At 41.2% G+C, this 8,890-nt stretch overlaps 1 non-coding gene across 1 annotated transcript; it reads right to left on the reverse strand.

Annotated features, from left to right (window-relative positions):
* Positions 1–513: 513 nt before the first annotated feature.
* On the reverse strand, positions 514–585 carry TRNAE-UUC (transfer RNA glutamic acid (anticodon UUC)). Its single transcript has one exon. It is a non-coding gene; the product is annotated as a tRNA-Glu (tRNA).
* Between the last annotated feature and the right edge of the window lie 8,305 nt (positions 586–8,890).

Here is an 8,890-nt window from a genome sequence, read left to right on the forward strand (position 1 = left end):
GGTGCAGTGGTTAAGCGCTTGGCTGCTAATGGAAAGGTCGGTGGTTTCAAACTCATCAGCCTCTCTGAGGCAGAAAGATGTGGCGGTCTGCTTCCGTAAAGATTACAGCCTTGGAAACTCTTTGGGGCAATTGTACTCTGCCCTATAGAGTCTCTATGAGTTGGAGTGAACTCCACGGGCAATGGGTGGGTCATTATTTATTGGAATTTTAACTGATTTATATGGTGGACAATGGATGGGTTATTATATTGGAATTTTAAAGATTTATTCGGTGGGCAGTGGGTGGGTTATTTCTATTGGAATTTTAAATGATTTATATGGTGGTCAAAAATAATAATCCCGATTACACTGCGTAAAACCTGAAGGCTTTTTGATATTTGAATTACAGAGTAAGACTACAGTTTTCAACTTTCCCCTAAGGGGTTACAGCTTTAAACAATTACGGTTTTCTTTCTACGGAGGACATAAATTCACTTGGTAGTTTTCCTTCCAAAACCCTAAAATGACACAGTTTTCCCACACCGGGAGTCGAACCCGGGCCGCCTGGGTGAAAACCAGGAATCCTAACCGCTAGACCATGTGGGAAGACACAGAAGCGATGTTGAGTCTGAGCAAATTGAATGATTGTCCTCTGCTTCCGCCTTCTGCGCTCCGCCTCCCGTCACCGCGCCTGCCTTCTGCGCTTGCGCGGCCGTCTTCCCCTCGGCGCTCCAAGTGGCCTCGGTAGCGGAGCCCCTGCTGGGCGGATCCCCATACCCAGCCCCCGCTACGCCGGCGCGCCGCAGGCTGCTTCCTCGGCCCCACACGCCCTCGCTCCGCCCGGCGAGGGGCCCCGGGCCGGCTCGGTCCCTGGGGGTGCCCAGGGTCCGCCGGGCTTTAGTTAAAAGGCTACCACCGTGCGTTTTGGGAAAGAACGGTTTCAAATTGCTTAAGATGCAAAGGCGAAAAATCTCCAGTTATGAGCCTGGCTCCCCTGCTCTCAGTCCCCAGGCTGGACGCTGAGGGTAACTTCCTAGTAGACCCGGTGTTTCTGGTCATGATGCTTTAGGACCTAGGACATTTTAACTGAATACTTGCTACAGATTCATTTTAATTTCATGAACCAGGGCTGAATGAACGAAACCCTAAAAACCCACAGAGAGTGTTTGGGAGCAAAAGTCCTTAGGACAGAGACTGTCTTTAAGATCTTTAGGGAAGGCCTCAGAACCAGAACCAGTTGACTAGAGTCTATTCCAACTCATGCCTTACACTATTAAAATAACAGTAATAATGAATTAAAGAAAGGAAAACACCCACATATTGCACTACACTGAAACTCTTCTATGGCAAAAAAAGTAAAAAAAAAAAAACTGATAATCAATTACAACTTATATATCAAACTTTGTATGTTATATAGATTATAAAACTACACATTAATTATAAGAAATATGCTGCAGTATAAAAACAACAACTTGATGTGAACAGGCCATCCGCTGGCGAGAAGCCCACTACTAAAAGCATTTGAAAAAATTCTCAACCCCACTGGCTCCCAGCTAGCATTTGACCAAAAAGCAAAAGTCTGAAAATGTCAAGTGTTGGCAAGCATGTGGAAGGAAAGGAAACTCTCAGAAACCTGTAAAACTGGATCAGTGAAGGAGATTGTCAGAATTTCATAAACATGCTCATGACCAAGAAATTCCAGTTTTTATTTTTATAAAACTATTATTGTTCCAGAACAGCCTCACACCCACTGAACATGAAACACTACCATGAAAGTGATAGACACACTAAGGCACCGACAAACTCGTTTCGATTCTCCTGTAACCCAGATTTCTGGGTTCACGGCGTTGGAATGACCCACAGGCCATCTGCCCTGAGGTGTCCTTGTGAACTTTCATAGAACTGGTTCCCTGGAGTCACCTTCAGATGGAACAACCGCTTAGCAAAAGCAGCAGCCTAGCAGAGCATTGGGTTTTTTCGGAAAAGTATCTATGTGCAGCCAGCTTTCAGAAGCAGGAACTACAGGGTCTGACTTCTTGTTAGGCACCGTCCAGTTGGTTCAGACTCACAGTGACCCTTGTGTACAACAGAACGAAACACCGCCCAGTCCTGCACCCGTCTCACAATCCTTGAGGCCATTGTTGCAGCTACTGAGAGAGTCGAATTTTGAGTGTCTTCCAACCTGAGTGGCTCATCTTCAGGCACTATGTCAGACAATGTTCTACTGCTTTCCATAAGGTTTTCACACTTTGGCTTTTTGGCCAGATGCTAGCTGGGAACCAGTGAGGTTGAGAATTTTTTGAAATGCTTTTTAGTCGTGGGTTTCTCACCAATGAGTGGCCTGTTCACATCAAGTTCTCCTTTTTATATTGTAGCATTTGTCTTATAATTAATGTGTAGTTTTAAAAATTTGTATAAGATACCAAGTTTGATATATAAGTTATAAATGCTTATCACTGAGTACTTTTTTTTACTTTTATTTTTTTAAAGAAGTAGATTGCCAGGTCCTTCTTCCTACTCTGTCTTAGTCTGGAAGTTCTGCTGAAACCAGTCCACCGTGGGTGACATTGCTTGTATTTGAAATACTGGTGGCATAGCTTCCAATATCACAGCAACACACATGCCACCACAGTACCATAAACTGACAGCCAAATGGTGGAAGTGTCTGACTAGAGGCTGTTTTAGGCTTTATGGCAGTCCTGGGTGACTGTTTCTGTAACCTGCTCTGTGCTTTGATTATCTTCTGATAAATTAACATAACAATGACATATGTAACCTGCTTTCACTGTCCCCCTTCGGAGCCCCTTCTCAATTTGTTAGGGTGATGCTGCCCAATTCAAATCATATTTACTCACAATAAATATATTCTGTTACACTAATATTTGGTGTTTCTCTAAGCAATTTAGGTTTTTGACAACACAAATAGCATTACCACAATGAATGGGGCAGGGTCATCTCAGACAAAAAAAATCAAAGAAGGCTCAAGGGATTAATCTCCAAGAATTTCAGACATCTGTGTGATTAAAAATAAGAAGAAGGAGTTTCAAACATTTGTGGGATGAGAGGCACCATAAATAAAGTCAACAGACAAATTACAGACTGAAAGAAAATGTCAGAAATACGTTTAATAGAAAAGGTGAATATACTATTGTTAAAAAATAATCAAAACTCTAAGAAATTAAAACATAAGATTTATTACAGTCATTCTCTACACATGCGGGGAGATGATTTCATTCTGAAACAAGTGGTTCTAAGTAGGCTCGTTACAATTCTAAAAAAAAAATCTTCAAATTAGCTCCAAACAATAATATGTTGTTTGATCATTTCATAATTTAATAAATAATTTGTAAATTGGGGGAGCACTAGTCTCCCATGCATGAAGGAAAAATGAAAAAGAAGCACTCTGAAGGATTAGAGATTCCACAGAAGTGTAATTACTTTTTTCTTCATAAATGTAAGTTTCCATGGTGACCAAGTACTTAACACTTACTGAGTTAGCTTAGAAAGGAAACTGCTGAAAATTTGGCCTACCCATTTGTAGCGATGAGACGTGCTCAAATTAAAACTGAGGAAGCCCAGAGTCTTTTTCATTAAATCACAAGACAATGGTTTTGTTATTGACTACCCTTTTCTAGCCAGAAAATACAAATTTAAAATGCTGTTGAGCAGCATGTGGTTAAAAAAAAAAAAGAAGTCAATGCTTTTGCAGTTAGGGTAAGCTTTTTTTACAGTTAATTTTTGGTTTCGTGGGTGAGAAAAATACCTTAAAATCAAAGTAAGATATCTATTATTATGTTTTTCCTTCTTTCACACTGTGGAACTAAACCTAACCATATAAGGAAAAAACCAACAGGAAAAGGGGAAAGGATATGAACAGGGAATTGAGAGGAGAGGTATTCTGGTTGGTCAATAAAGGTGGGAAATAGCGCATCTTCACTTGGAACTATGGCAACATAATTTAAAGCAATGCCAAAATACCCAGTGTTGAGAAAGTGAGGAGGTTAAGCTCAGACAATGGAAATGGTATGGCCCATTTAGGGGCACAGCTTGGCAAATATCTATCAAAATGTAGATGCTGTGCATTTAATATAGCAATTTCACTTCAGTGCTGCCCGTGGCCAGGAACCCTGTGACACTCACACCTTAGGGAGGACAGTCTGAGAGGCAGTGCTCTGCAGTAGTAAACAGTAGGTAAGACAGGGAGCAAAGGCCCTGAGATCAGAGGGTTCCTGTTTGAAAAATAGTGGACTGGTATGGTTAGAGGAGAAATAAGTAAAAGAGAAGTAGACTAGTTTAGAGGGAGGTAATAGGGGGTTAAGTGTGGAACCTAGAGACTTAGTAAGACAAGGAACAGAGGGGCCCCCAAACCTGCAAACAAAGTAACAAGAAATGGGCCAGGGTGCAGAAACAAAGCCATTCCCCAGAAAATTGGGCAGGTTATCTAAAAACAGCCCACAAACTTCTTTAAAGTTGCCTTTCAGAAGCAGCTGGAGAAAACCAGGCCCAGGGACATGCACAGAACATCCACCTGTGACCGCTTTGTGACCTTCCACTAGGGGCAGTGAGGGGCTACAGCACCAGCCAGGGAATCGAACCCGGAGAGCGAGAGACTGTGCAGGCATGACACCCCATAATAGGTCCTGCTACAAATCCCAGAGGCCTCCAGGACAGGAGCCATCTTGGAAAGCTGCTGCATGGGGCACCTTAGTTAACTATCCCTGCCTGTGCCTATGAATAAACATGAATCTTTCCCCGCCCAAGAACTTTTAATAACTAGGGCCATCTTTTGTTCTGTGAGATGAGGGTAAGCCTTGTTCTAGGCCCTCCTCGTCTCCGCTTGCAAGCCTTTTCAATAAAGCTTTGCTCATGTGGAAAACTACGTGCCTTACCTGCTCATTCTTGACCACTGAGAGGCAAGAACCTTATTCCGGTAACATAGGTACTTGGGTGCCTTAGGGCCTTTTCATGCTGCGTGAAAGTCCCCATACCAGGTGAACAAGGGGCTGCAGCACAGACTCCACAGTCACTTTCTTTCTGGCAAGTGAATAGAGATGGCTGGTCTTTCCTGCCAGGCTGTGCAGAGGTTGCTGGGAAGTGGCTGCCCAGTCAGAGACAGTCTTTCCCACCTCCTTTCACTTCAGTGGAGCCATGAAAGTACGAGTGCTCAGTGGCCATTCCAGGTTCAGCTTCTTACAAAACTGGTGATCTTTTCCCACGCTACTCAACCATTACCTGAATGCAGAGAATTCTGAGGCCCTGGAGGAGGAGCCAGAGTCACAAGACAGAAAAAGACTGGGTCTCTGAGTCACCATGTGGAAGCCACTTGCCAACACATACAGTGTGTTGTTACAGCTAGAAATAAAGTTTTATTGCATGAAGTCTCTGAAATCTGAGGGCTTGTTTGTTAGTACTACCCTAAGTAATGCAAAAGCTTTCTGTGATGAGAAAGGCAAGCATCACGGAAAAAAATCTAGTAGCAATTAAATGTCTCAGCAATTATTGTGTTTTAGGGGGAAAGTACTGTAGAAATTGAAGTATAATAAGAGGCTTGAATATTTTACTTTATTTTACAGGGCAGTGTCCCCTTGAGACTGTTGTAGGGTAAAAAAATCACAAAGATTAGTAAAGCAAAAAGAAAGTTTTATTCAGCATATGTTCAAAAAGGCAAGCGGGCAAGCATGCTGCCAGAGCCAATGTCTGCCCGAATCCCAGGAAATAGTATAGAATAAGCAAAAGTGGGAAAATGGACAAGCATGCTGTCATACCCATGTCTGTCCGAGTCCAAGGAAGGTTACAGAATCATCAGTACATATTAACATTATAAATGGACAAAACCATTGAAATCTTCACCTTTTCACAGATTGGCTAGAAACTGTGATCTTACATTTTGAATTGTCTTTTTAATGATCATTGGTGCAGGTTTCAGTAACCGACAGTCAGGAGGGTCTTCATTTGTCCAACAAATCTATTCAGTAAATGCTAATAGAAAATGATAAAAGTGGGAAAGTCTTTTGTGTTCTGGCTTGTGTGAAATGTTCCCTAAAAGACATTTTCCAAGATTATTCGATCGTCTTTATCTCAGGGCCCAGTTGATGTGTCCTTGTGAGTCCTTGTGAGCCCAGTTCCAGCTGGGTCACATTCTTTATGTTCAAAGACAGGGAATAATGGCTCCAATTATGTTTCCTAAATGAAGACAGAACCCTGACAGTGCTGAATTCCTTACCTGGCTTCCACCCCTACAGTGTTGTATTGGAAAATTGGTTCCTTTGCTGGGCTTCCCCTCCCCCAACTTTGCATTCGAATCCTGCTTTTGCTTGGAGGTTTTATGTAAACCCCATTGCACCTGCAAAGTATGATTAAGAATGTTGCTGACGGAACTTGTATGAACTCTCTACTTGTAAACCCCTTTAAAAGTAACCTGCCTGCCTGCCTTTGGAGAGCAGTCTTGTTAGCAGGAAGCACCGATTGACTCCATTTCCGTGTACAAAGAAATAAAGGTGGCTTTTTGTTCTCCCACCTCCATCTCTCACTTACTGGCCAATACAAGTCATGCCAAGTAAGAATCTGGGGTTTCTACCTGGTAACATCCTCGTATTCAGTTTAGTATTAATTTAAGTGGAAAAAAAAAAAAGAATTAATATCCTGAATTTATATTTTTTATTTAGATACTTGATGTATTTTAATAATTTAGGATTTAGACTTAAGACACTTTAGATTTGAAAGACAACCTTGAGGATTTTTAAGGCCAACACCTCAAAAATATTCAGGAGGTTAAAATGATATATTTTGAAATTGAGAAGTGTGAGGATTTCTCAAGATCATACAACTAATAGATTTAGTGAAATCCTTTTAGGAGACCATCTTTTATCCATCCCATGATAAGGAAATATTGGATTATGCTGGAATGATTGAAAAGCTAGAAAGAAGCCTCTCCACAAAGGAATGGAAAATTTCAGTAATGATGTACATTCTAAATAAAAAGGTCTTTCTATTTTTTATGAGTAGTAAATTGGATGGCACCTCAAATAACATTTCTGGTGATCCATTGTTTCTCAACTTGGGTAACCTGAACAGTAAAATAGAGAGAATAACATGCATTGTGTGTGTGTATAAATTTCTACTCCCTCTTTGTTAGATATCCATGTTATAAATCCCAAATCCAAAAGCTGTTAAGTTTTGGAAAAATTATTGAAACTTTGAATATAAATTTCTCTCTATTATCATATATAGCTGGGTAAGTTCTTAGCCTCCTCCCTGAATTGAAAGCAATACATGCCCTGTGTAATTGTGAGTGTCCGTTGTCACCCCCAGAAGGCTCACTCAGCTACTGAACAATGGATGGGATGAACCCTTGCCCCCTTCACTGATGGGTCTTGTGGATGATTTCTCCAGATGGGATTTTGGTTCTGATTGGGGAACTTACCTGCATTTTACCATTGTACCCTTGGTCTGCTCAGAACCCTGGGAAAAATGTATAATCCCTAGAGATTTAAGGTGACTTTTTTTTTTTTTTTTGCTTAAGTGTGTTGTTGTTGTTCTGTGCTGTCGAGTCAGTTCTGATTCACAGTGACCCTATGTATAATGGAACGAAACACTGCCTGGTCCTGTGCCATCCTCACAATCCTTGCTATGTTTGAGATCATTGTTGCATCTTCTTTGTCAGTCCACCTCATTGAGGGTCTTCCTCTTTTTCACTAACCCTCTGCTTTACCATGAATGCAGTGCTTCTTCAGGGACTGGTCCCTCCTGATAACATGTCCTAAGTACATGAAATGAAATCTTGCCATCCTTGTTTCTAAGGCCCGTTCTGGCTGTACTTCTCCCAAAGACAGAATTTTTCATTCTTCTGACAGTCCATAGTATAGTCAATATTCTTCAACAACACCATAATTCAAAGGCATCAATTCTTATTCAGTCTTCCTTATTCATTGTACAGATTTGCGAGCATATCAGGCTTGGGTTCAAAAAAAAAAAAAAAACCAGTTGCCATTGAGTCGATTCTGACCCCTAGCTACCCTATAGGACAGAGTAGAATTGCCCCCATAGAGTTTCCAAGGAGGGCCTGGTAAATTTGAACTGTGACCTTTTGGTTAGCAGCGGTAGCACTTAACCACTATACTACCAGGGTTTCCAGGTTTGGGTTAGGCTCACCTTAATAGTCAAAGTGGCATCTTTGCTCTTGTGCCATCTTGCTTTTCAACACTTTAAAGACGTCTTTTGCAGCAGATTTGCCCAATGCAATATGTCATTTGATTTCCTAACTGCTGCTTCCATGGGTGTTGATTGTGGATCAAAGTAAAATGAAATCTTTGACAACTTCAGTATTTTCTCCATTTATCATGAAGTTACTTATTGGTACAGTTGTGAGGATTCTAGTTTTCTTTATGCTGAGGTGTAATCCATACTGAAGGCTGTGGTCTTAGATCTTCATCGGTAAGTGCTTCAAATACTCTTTGCCTTCAGCAACCAAGGTTGTGTCATCTGCTTATAGAAGGTTGTTAATAAATCTTCCTCCAGTCCTGATGCTGTGTTCTTCTTCATATAGTCCAGCTTCTTGGGTTATTTGTTCAGCATGAAGATTGAATAAGTATGGTGAAATAATACAATCTTGATACATGCATTTCCTGATTTTAATCACACAGTATCCCCTTGTTCTGTTAGAAGGACTGCTTCTTAAGCTATGTGCAGGTTCTGCATGATCGCAAAGAAGTGTTCTGAATCCCATTCTTAGCAATGTTATCCATAATTTGTTAGGATCCACACAGTCAAATGCCTTTGCATAATCAATAAAACACAGGTTAAACATCTTTGTGGTATTCTCTGCTTTCAACCAAGATCCATCTGACATCAGCAATGATATTCCTCATCCTGCATCCTCTTCCGAATGCAATTTGACTTTCTGGCAGTTCTC

The sequence above is a fragment of the Elephas maximus genome, chromosome 13, assembly GCF_024166365.1.
Source record: "Elephas maximus indicus isolate mEleMax1 chromosome 13, mEleMax1 primary haplotype, whole genome shotgun sequence".
Taxonomy (NCBI): Eukaryota; Metazoa; Chordata; class Mammalia; order Proboscidea; family Elephantidae; genus Elephas; species Elephas maximus.